At 41.6% G+C, this 10782-nt stretch overlaps 1 pseudogene; it reads left to right on the forward strand.

The window, feature by feature from the left end:
• Positions 1 to 7268: 7268 nt before the first annotated feature.
• On the forward strand, positions 7269 to 10281 carry LOC147672895 (uncharacterized; annotated as a pseudogene).
• Positions 10282 to 10782: the final 501 nt, after the last annotated feature.

Below are 10782 nucleotides of genomic sequence, written 5' to 3' on the forward strand. Positions count from 1 at the left end.
TGTGTTCATAGCGTTTAACATGTGTTATGAGCCAGGCTGCCGTATTTAGTACTGATATAAGGGGGGCGAGCTGAGTTTAGGGACCTGAGGGCAGGCGTGATGTGTTCATACCGTTTAACGTGTGTTATGAGCCAGGCTGCTGTGTTGAGTACTGATCTGAGGGGGGAGAGGTGAGTTTAGGGACTTGAGGGCAGGCGTGATGTGTTCACAGCGTTTAACGTGTGTTATGAGCCAGGCTGCCGTGTTGAGTACTGACCTGAGGGGGGAGAGGTGAGTTTAGGGACCTGAGGGCAGGTGTGATGTGTTCATACCGTTTAACGTCTGTTATGAGCCAGGCTGCCGTGTTTAGTACTGACCTGAGGGGGGAGAGGTGAGTTTAGGGACCTGAGGGCAGGCGTGATGTGTTCATACCGTTTAACGTCTGTTATGAGCCGGGCTGCCGTGTTTAGTTCTGACCTGAGGGGGGCGAGGTGAGTTTCAGGGTCCCTGTGAGGATAGCATTCCCGTAGTCAAGTTTGGAGAGGACCAGGGATCGAACATCCCATTCAAAATCATCTGAGGGAATGAATGGTTTCATTTGTTTGCGGTGTTTGTGTGTGTGAATCGCTCCTTTGGCTGAGTTTTTGATGTGATCCTTCATTTGTAATGTATTCCTATAGGTTCTGTATCGATCCCCCTATTCCTGACCCTGGTCTGGTTAATAATTAACTAGCAGCCATCCCACGGTGCAAAAACCGGTATCTGATTAAGCCACACCACGGCACAGAAACGCGTAATCTGATTAGGTAATAACGCATGCCATCTAATTAGGCAAGCACTATTCCTCCAGCCCCTGATAAGGCATACGGAGTTCTCAAAACAAATCAAACCTATGACAACCTGGGAAAATCCCTACGGCCATTGTTTTGATTTCACCGAGAACTTCAGTAAAGAATGTGCTAACGACCAGTTCGTCTGACATCCTTATTGACGTATATATGTCCATCCTTACGTCAATCTCGGCACCTTTCAGGTATAAATATTACCGACATTGCCTTAAGCAAACACACGCGCTGGTGACGAGATCGGAGCAGCGAAACTTGCAGAGGAGCCCAGCAGAGAGCGAAGCCCACTGGCGCTGCCCCGCCTTCCTGACGCGCTGAGAAAGAGACGCTGCCTTTCTCCTGCCGAGAAATCCAGCTCCGGCGCTTCCAAGCAGCCCTCGCAGGCAGCTGGAATATCAAGACCAAAGACAAGAGATACCAGCCCTCAACCATTCTAGATCTCAGGTACAGAACTGAATAACCCCTTGCAGAGAATTCTTGAGTCAGTCCCTTGGAAAAACAAACTTAACTTAAACTGCTACTTATCTACTCCCGCCCGCGTATTAGGCTTAGGTCAGGTACACCGGGGTAGGGGTGGTTAGAAGCACCAGTTGAGTACGATTAGTCAAATGTATATATGTATGTATCTATTTTATCCATTTTAAATATAATATGGCTTAGAAACCATATCAATGCTTTTACAGTATTATTTCATAATACTGCTGTTACTGTATGCCCTCTACTTAACCATAAGTATTGCAATATTATCGATTCATTTCTCTTGTACAAGAAAAGAGATTTATCAATAAATAACATCTTTTTATTGAACACGCCCGTATCTTCCTTTTCTCTACAATCTGGTGAAACTAAGAATGCACTGAACTGACTGAGTAAAATAAATGGTCTTTTGTTTTTACACGACTCTAGAGATACACTCTTGATTAGGGGAGAGCAAAGTTGTCATGTTCTATGGTTGTCAGAAACTAAATCCCTTCTTGTCTATCCAGGGAGGTTAAACTCCCCTTGCCTATTCGAGAAAGTTTCTAGTGAACTCTGAGCTAGCTGGCAAACACAAAACTTTAAGTCTAATATCGTCAGTAGAAGACCTAGTTAACCTCTGCCCTAGGTCTATACTATTGAAGGTATTATTCCAATGCGCAGAGCCTATTGGGATAATAGGAACTACACTACATGGCGCCCAAACGTTTGGATAGGCGATAAAACTAATGCAAGACATTAGAGTAACTCAGTCGTGCTTTTTCACACAGAACCCCTTTTTTCCCATAATACTCCAAAGACGTCTGGAGTGGGTGAAAGGTCATATCCGCCAAACCTCGAAGGAGGAGACTCCTATGAATGGTTCTTGGTTTATTCAACGTTGAAGGATACACTGTTCCAAAATATTGTGCATCTAATCTTTGTTTCCATAAGAAACCTGATCTGCAAACAAACGGAATAACCTTCCTGTCGGTAAAATGGTAGACAGTGAAGACGAAAGAGAGACAGTTAGAATAGCAGCTGAACTCCTGGCAGCTGATACTACACTGCAGGAAAATGACCCGGATATAATACTCATCCCGGTCAACATAAGAAAAACTATAACTTTAAAACTTATAGAAAATGGACTGACATCGAGAGGTGGTACAGTCATATTCGTAATTGAGGCACATGAATATCGGCAGACAGAGGTATTCTATTCATGGATAAACTCTCCAGCAGCAAACGCTGTAACAAAGGACTTCCACTATTACAAAACAAAGGAACCTCCTAATGAGTACATTCCTTTCGAGGAAGTGGAAGTACTACTCAAATTCCAAGAGCACCTGCTCTCGTTTAATGGCGCCCTAAAACATAATAATCACATCACCAGGCTCGGTCCACTAGGTAGACCAGGAGCGACGTGGCCGGTCCTAGCCGGATACACACCACATCCAGACATTGAAGAAATGCCTGCATTAGCTCTTTTAGCACAGCTAAAACAATTAATAAAAGTACATAGACAATTAGTCCAATATGTAATGCGGACTTCAACAGTCCAACCAGCAAATAAAAATCCACAGCTGACCCCTCATCAGGGGAACACAAATAAAATTACACCACAGAACATACAGTCCTGCCTAGGTAAAGTACCAGCTAAACGGGAACAAATTCCATTCTGGTTAGCACAAAAAATCACTCAAATAGAGGCGGTATTTCCAGACACCACTCCTCTTGAGAAACACAGGATTCTGACTATCTGTCTTCCAATGGGAATCGCACCACACGTGGAGGACTGTGACACTTGGGGTACAGTCTTTGCTTCCATTTACACAAAAACACATGGTGTTCCATCCATGTCAATAATACCAGATGTGCTAAAACAAATTCAAGATGAATACGGTCCAGAACCCGCTTTAACTCTTGGTATGAAATTACTGAAAGACTTCAAGCAGGTCTCGGCAATATTACTAGCCAACATAAAGGGAGAAGCAGCGAATGTGGCGATCCGCCGGAGGTTAAAAGAGACAAATATAGCAGACCAACCAGCTGAAATTGCCAGAATTATAGAAAAATCCTATGAGGAACTAGGTAGAGATAGTTTGGGTGGAATACCGGTAAAACCCCAACTAATTGAAAGTCCAGAAAAAGTATTTATTAAAAATACTTTAAACACTCAAAAAAAGAGCTGGGATGGAAACAAACAATCCAATCCTAAAGAAAAAAGATTCCAGTCCAGAGGAAGGTCTCCTCGGCGGAGAGAAAAGTCTCCGAACCAAGGACGCAGGTCTCCCCAAAGTGAGCCCTCTGGGAAAAAATACAACCTTAGAAATAGGGACAATATAAAGAAACCTGATAGATATCAAGAAATTGATACACGTCCCTCTCAATCTTTTCAGACTTCCTCGCAGAAATCGGAAAGAAGAGGACGATCGGAACACAGGGAAAAGCACCTCAAGTCCAAACACAAGGAGCCTGCTCATCTGAATAAAAAAATTACAATTTCCAAAAAAGAAGGTAGCCAGTATTAAAGTAATCAATCATGCCGAGAATACTGAGGACACAGCTGAAAAACGGAGAATGGGCTCAGACAATGCTAGACAGCGCAGCAGAAGTGAGCATAGCTCGCAAAGTCCTTATGAATCCTCTGGAGACAGTGGACACGAATGAATACATTTAGGTGGAAACTGCAGATACCAGAGTTAGCAAACCTCATAAAATATATGAAATAACATTACGTATAGAGGGGGATAAGACTAGAAAAATAAGGGTTTTTTTCTGGGATAATCTCTCCAAGGGCTATGACATCCTTCTAGCTGAAAAAGACTGGCCACCCGAGTTTGTCAGGGAGTGCCCACATGGCGAAGACATAATTATGCCTGCCTTCTCAAATCATATTCCAATTCATAAAACATATACACTTGCAAGAAAATGGGCAGTAGCTCAAGCTCCTGCTTTATATAAAAATCATGTGGGATGGGATGAGGACTCTCCTCCTCACAAAATCCACTTAAAATCACAACCTACTGCACAGAGGCAGTACCCAATTAAGCAAGAAGCTAAAAAACAGGTAAAAGAGATCCTAGATCAACTTGAATACCAGGGGGTGATTGAAATGTGCACCTCACAAATGAACAACCATTTGTTTCCTGTCTCCAAACCAGACAACTCATATCGTCTCGTTTTGGACTACAGACACCTTAACTCATGTTGCAAAACGTTTGCAGTGCAAAACTCGCATAGTGCAGCACTAATGAACAACATAGTGCGCAAAAAATACAAAACAACATTAGACATCTCTAATGGATTCTTTTGTCAGAATATAGCACCAGAGAGCAGATATTTGACCGCGTTCTCAATAAATGGCGCTCAAAAAAAACTTCTGTCGGTTACCCCAGGGGTTCAAGAACAGCCCAGGATTATTCTCAGCGAGATTAAAAGAGTTACTACAAACCTATGATGACGAGGCATTATCTTATGTCGACGACATTTACCTAACAGATGATGACTTGGATACTCACTTGAAGAGAGTGAACACCATAAAACTTGGGTTCGCAGCAGAGGGTTACAAATTCAACTTTAAAAAATCAAGAATTGCCCATCTAACAGTCCTGTTTTTAGGATATGAATTATCAAGTGAAGGCAAAAGCCTGGCTGACAATTTCCTAGAGAAATGTGCTGTACTCCAAGCACCTAGAACACTAAAAAACTTACAATCAATTCTAGGCTTCCTAAATTTCGGAAGAACATACATTGTAAATTACCCAGAAAGGGTCAAACCCCTTTATATGATCTAATAAAACCAGATTTTAAAAGAATCAATTGGACTCAAAAACACACAGAAATTCTGAGATCCTTACAAACAGACATGTTAATTAAAACAAAATTACAAACATGTGATAACACACGCAACCTTGTGATTCGAGTCATCCCAGGAAGATGCGGATTCACATACCTGACCTCTAATGATGGAGAAAAGGAACCAATTGCATTCAAATCACACTTGTACACAGAAGCTGAAAAGAAGTTCAGCATTAAGGAAAACATTGTTAAAGCGGTTCAAACGGCTATAGCAAAAGAAAAAGACAAAGCTGACGGTAGATTTATCAAAGTCAGAACAGCAGAATCAGCCTTTGATGCATTAACAACCCCATGCAATTTATCAACTACAGCATTGAATCCAGAATGGATACAATGGGTGAATTCAATTACTACAGAGAAAGTATACTACTATTTTGATCCAGAATTGAAAGAATTAAAATATCTAGAATATGAGAGAGAATACCCTCTGCCAACCGACATTCTGCCCTTACGACAATACGCCTGTGTAATCTATACAGACGGACATGCTCAACCCTCAGTTTGGGGAGAACAAGCATACAACCCCACATGTGAGATTACAAAAGAAGTATGGCGCGGAGGTAAACTGAGACCTCTATTAATAAAAACACACTCAGTAGAAAATAATTCAGAACAACAGACTGAAATCATAGCATTAAAAATGGCGCTAGATAATGCCGATCGCGAATTCCCGACACTTATAGTGTCCGATTCGTATTACTGCGTCAAATCATACAACAACGATCTGCAGAAATTGATTCAAAACGGTTACAAAGATGACACAGGTGCAACAATAAAGCAGAAAGTGCTTTGAAAACAAATAGTTCTTTTACAGAAAGAACTACCAAAGACTCACGTGATACACTCACTGAGTCATCAGCGTGATGGCGTTCACGTTGCAGGGAATTCATTGGCTGAGACAGCCACAGCGGTAGCAACTAAATCGGCTTCCGTAGCTACAAAAAAGCGTACAGTAAAAAACATTGACGGTGAAACAGTGCTCGCGGTAAGAACGTCATCAAAAGGCGACTGCTCAGCGCTACCGATCAATTACCCACTCAACTATACATACATAATCGATGCAAACTCCGTTCCTTTTGCTCGAATCCCTGGAGTGGGGGATAGAGTAATTCCAAACACGGACAGGAGAAGCTTGTTAATAGCAGACGCACATATGGGTGAGGGTCTTAGACACCTCAAGCTTAAAGATTCTCTGGAAGAATTACAATCAGTGTACTGGTGGCCAGGCAAGAGCCTGCCTCACCACATTTTTGTAAAAAACTGCCCAGACTGCAACAGAGATCGCAGCGGCGAGAGAAACGGTGTATTACCATGGCTTTTCTCTCCAGAAGGGCTTGACAATAGTCAATAAAACCAGCATGAAAAAAGCGTCATATTAACATAAAAAGACTACTTTTCACTTATAATGTAGACCCCAACTTTCGGCTGACGTCTGGACTGTTATAAAAAGATTTGCAAGTCTAGAATGGCATATACGCCAGGAGCATGCTACGTTTTGACCAATATTTTCCTTTTAGCCCTCGAGCTTATGGGGAAGCATGGCCAAATGAGCATTGCATAGCGGGACTCTTCTCACTTCCTTCCTGAGGGATACGGGATGGTGTAAAGAAAAAACCAAGGCATAGAGCAATCTGTAACGGAAAAGGTATTAGGTTCCGGAGCTGGGTGGGTCAAACATCTAATAAGTGTCCAACGTAGTCTAAACAACCTGCCAAGAAATTCTCTGAAAGGATACAGTCCGTACGAACTATTGTTCGGGACTAGAATGATGATCAAAGATCTTGATAGTCAGACTTCAGTGGTTAAAGACAAAAGCTTTGATATCAAAGATCGTTTGGCTATTTTGCAGGACTTAAACGAAACAAGGAAAGACCTGAGCAACATAAAGTTGAAACAACAGCCAACAACCACTGAAGAAAAACCACCTGTCCCAGCAAGGCCTGTCTGGATTCCAAAAGTCGGGGATCTGGTCAGAGAAAAGATCGCGGTAAAGAAGGAATTTGGGCCTTCTTACAGAAAAGCAGTTCCTGTCTTGTCTATCAACGGGACAAGATCAGTAGTACTACCGCCCCTTGCTGGTAAAAAGGAGAACCGAGTTGTATCCATCGACCTGGTAAAACCACAATCATGTGGCCGATAACAAACAGTAGGCCAAGTGGACTCCCGATAAGTAGTAGAACACCAAGGTTTGCTACAAATACGGAGGTTCAAACCAAGAGGCTAATCACATTCGAAATGCCTACAGAACAACAACAAGGAATATGCAACAACGCAATGGAACTTAAACCTCTAAAAACCCAAATAAAAACATTTAGTGGAGACACACCAACCTACAATGAAGTAACATATGACTATGCTGATGAAACTAAGGAAACTTCTAGAACAAAAAGTAATCCAGAAGCAATTGGAACAATTGACAGAACAGCATCCGGCTACTTCATCAACTTCGATGATTCATCTGAAGATCTGAGTGAATCTAAGAAACAGCCATCGACAAAAACTTTTAAAGATAAAACTAAGCATCTTTTTCAACAGCTGAAAGAAACCTATCTGATTTCTCCATGGATTGAATTTTGGGTGGCTTTAGGTGTGTTTATCCTCATAATTTGGCTCATCATGGTACTATGCTTGGGACACTTCATTGAGGGAAAATATGCCGAAATGGACACAGCAAACCAGAAAATCAACTTGGTCCTCAAACCACACACATCTTCACACATCGAGAAAAGAGAACTTTCTTCAGTCAACTTCACAGCCAATCCTATACCCGGTGGGGTAGCATGGGACAATACTGATTATGAAATCTATGGTCCGGTTGAAATCCTGAAGTATCCATACCAAATGAAGATCTCATTAAGTGACTTTGTAAAACCAAGCTCAGTTGCTGATGATTGGGACTTTGAAAGTATTAATGATATGATGTCTGACCTAGTGATGTCTGCTAAATTTACAGAACATGATTATTTGCAGGGTTCGTCTAATTATGGTGAGATGTTCTGCTACAACCACTATGGTAACCATTATCTACATAAATCTGCACAACTTAGAAATGTTTTAAATTATAATCAATCGGAACATTGTGCAACCCCTCCAAAAGGAAGCTCAAGAACTTTTTATGACAAATATTCATATTTTTCAGGGTTCAACACAAGTAATGCAGAAATATTTTATTTCAAATTGTCAAATAAGACAGGTACAAAGACCATGCTTACAAACACAAAATTGATATATTCAGATTCATTTTTTGAGCAAATGAATAAATTTGGTTTTGATTTCTGGAACAAAAATGTTGAAGCAAAAACTGTTTGGGGTACAAAAGAATGGCAAGTACAAGGTATAGAATCATTGTTTAGAGCCTGCATGATCCCAGAACAAATTATATTTTTGAATGACACTATTCAACAAACTACCTGTCTTGGCTTAGCCAAAATCAAAGATTTAAACAAACCGTCTATTCCAAAGCCAACAGTGAACAGTAATAGCTTTATAGATGATGAGATAGACGTAAACTATATATTAAACCAAAACAGAACACATCCTGAATGGAAACAGTGGTTGATCTGGCCCACAGATACAAATAACTGTCAAGACAGATTCCTGAACAAAATACAGGGGGTCACGTTGACCAGGCCAGACCCTAGATATTCCCAAAGACAACACCCAGGGATAATTACCACGTACAGTGTGGGCAAGCTCTGCCTTCAATGGCTACAAACATCCACACTGGCAGAAATTAAGCAACACCTAACTTTACTTACTGAAGGTGCTGACTTGCGTGATTTCATTATGGGACCACGCAAACAGCGTCAAAACCGTTTCATAGCAGCCTCTATATATGCAGCTTATAACGAAGCCTGGAAAGAAACTCAAATTGAGACAGCAGAGAAAATACGGGAAATTGACCGTATTAATTTGGAAAAATCACTTTCTGTGGTGGACAATGGGTTAATGACTATGTCCTCCAGAATATATTCTCTGGACAGCATTGTGTCTTCAGCAATCGACATAATATCGCAAGACTTATGTTGTTACAACACGGTCAGTCCCAATTGCGTTCTATTGTACAGCTTGGCTGGACGTTACAAAATCTGCGTTCAGGCTATGTGCCTTGGCGTTTAATCAACACAACGTCACTATTCAATATCTTTAACCTTACTGATACACAAATCAGTATGGCACAAAAGGGTGCTGATTATACAATCCTGAGCATTGAGAAACTCGAGAGATTACCATTGACAATGTCAGAATGACCTGTCATTGAATGGATAATACATGGGATAATTAATATTCCAATTTCTACTTTCAGGTTTCAATACTGCCAAAAATATATACAGGCAGGCCAGTATGAAAAGATGGGTAAAGGATACATTAAGTCAACATGGAACTTGCCCTATACACATGCTTGTGTCAGTAATAAAGGCCAGAAAGTGTTTCTTAGTGGCAATAATTGTGCGATGTCACTAAGTGGTACACTTCTGTGTCAGGGTATTAGTTTACATGGAGCCTGTGAAGGGTCTTCAAATAACCTTTCATGTCACCAGCTAGGCACACCTGCAACACAAACAGAACCATTCTTTAGGAGACTCTCGAATGGGAGTTACATTCTAATTGTAGATCGCAAATGTTGTAGTTTGCTGCCCGGAAAACCTTATCTCATAACTGTGACTGCGAAGGTCATGTGCTGTGAACGAGTATTGTTCCCCAGCGCTTCACCAGACAGGGAGGCAAGGTTATGGCCCGATTTGAAAATTGCTTCTATTCGAATTGATACTTTAAGCAGAATGAAGACAGTGCTCCTACAGACGCCGACCCGGTTAACGTCATCAAAAGAAACGTATGATCTCCAAGTTGCAAGGACAACGGCATAGATTCATTCACTGTTATCAACTAATTTCCCCATACATTTCGCAGAAATAATGAACGAAATCTTAAATATTTCGGATACCAGTGGTGTCTCAAGTGTATTTAAGACAGACTTCCTCTCCTTTTGGGACTAGTGGCAGGAATCCTATTTTTGATCCTGTTATTTCGCTATGGCAAACCGTGTCACAGACAAAACACCTGCGACAAGGGAAGAAACAATCCTAGCCATTGGCTACCGGGACCGGATATCCAAAATCCTTGGACTTTCCCGGCTTAGAGACCTAAACATGACTTGGTTTCTTTCATTTAGACCGATGTGGCAACGTTGTGTTTTACCTGTATTAAGGTGCTTGCTATGCGGAGAAGAATGCGTGTTGGACGCCTGTCTGACACTACAATCGGATGTGCCAATGGACGCAGAAACCTTGTTGGGTCCGGTAACGGCTCATGCATTGTGCTGTCCCCAGCGGCTACCAATCCTGATGACGGCATTCGTGGAGACTTCACCACTACGATTGAAGGGTAGTGAAGTACGAGATGAAAGCAGCATCGATCAGGTACCACCTTCTGTCAGCTATGCTGATCAAAACATCAATGAAGGCAAACATGCTCATGAATGCATGGTAACAACTTTTTCCGAGTTAGTGGAACTTTCACAGGAAGCTGTTGACAGCTTTTTCGACAGTCTAAATGATATGATGTTCTCCCCAGAGCAGAAATAATGACTTTTGAGCAAGCTAGCACACGGCGTTCCCAACACCCTAAATTTGGCCTTCAA

Source organism: Lissotriton vulgaris, unplaced genomic scaffold (assembly GCF_964263255.1).
Source record: "Lissotriton vulgaris unplaced genomic scaffold, aLisVul1.2 SCAFFOLD_723, whole genome shotgun sequence".
In the NCBI taxonomy this organism is placed as follows: Eukaryota; Metazoa; Chordata; class Amphibia; order Caudata; family Salamandridae; genus Lissotriton; species Lissotriton vulgaris.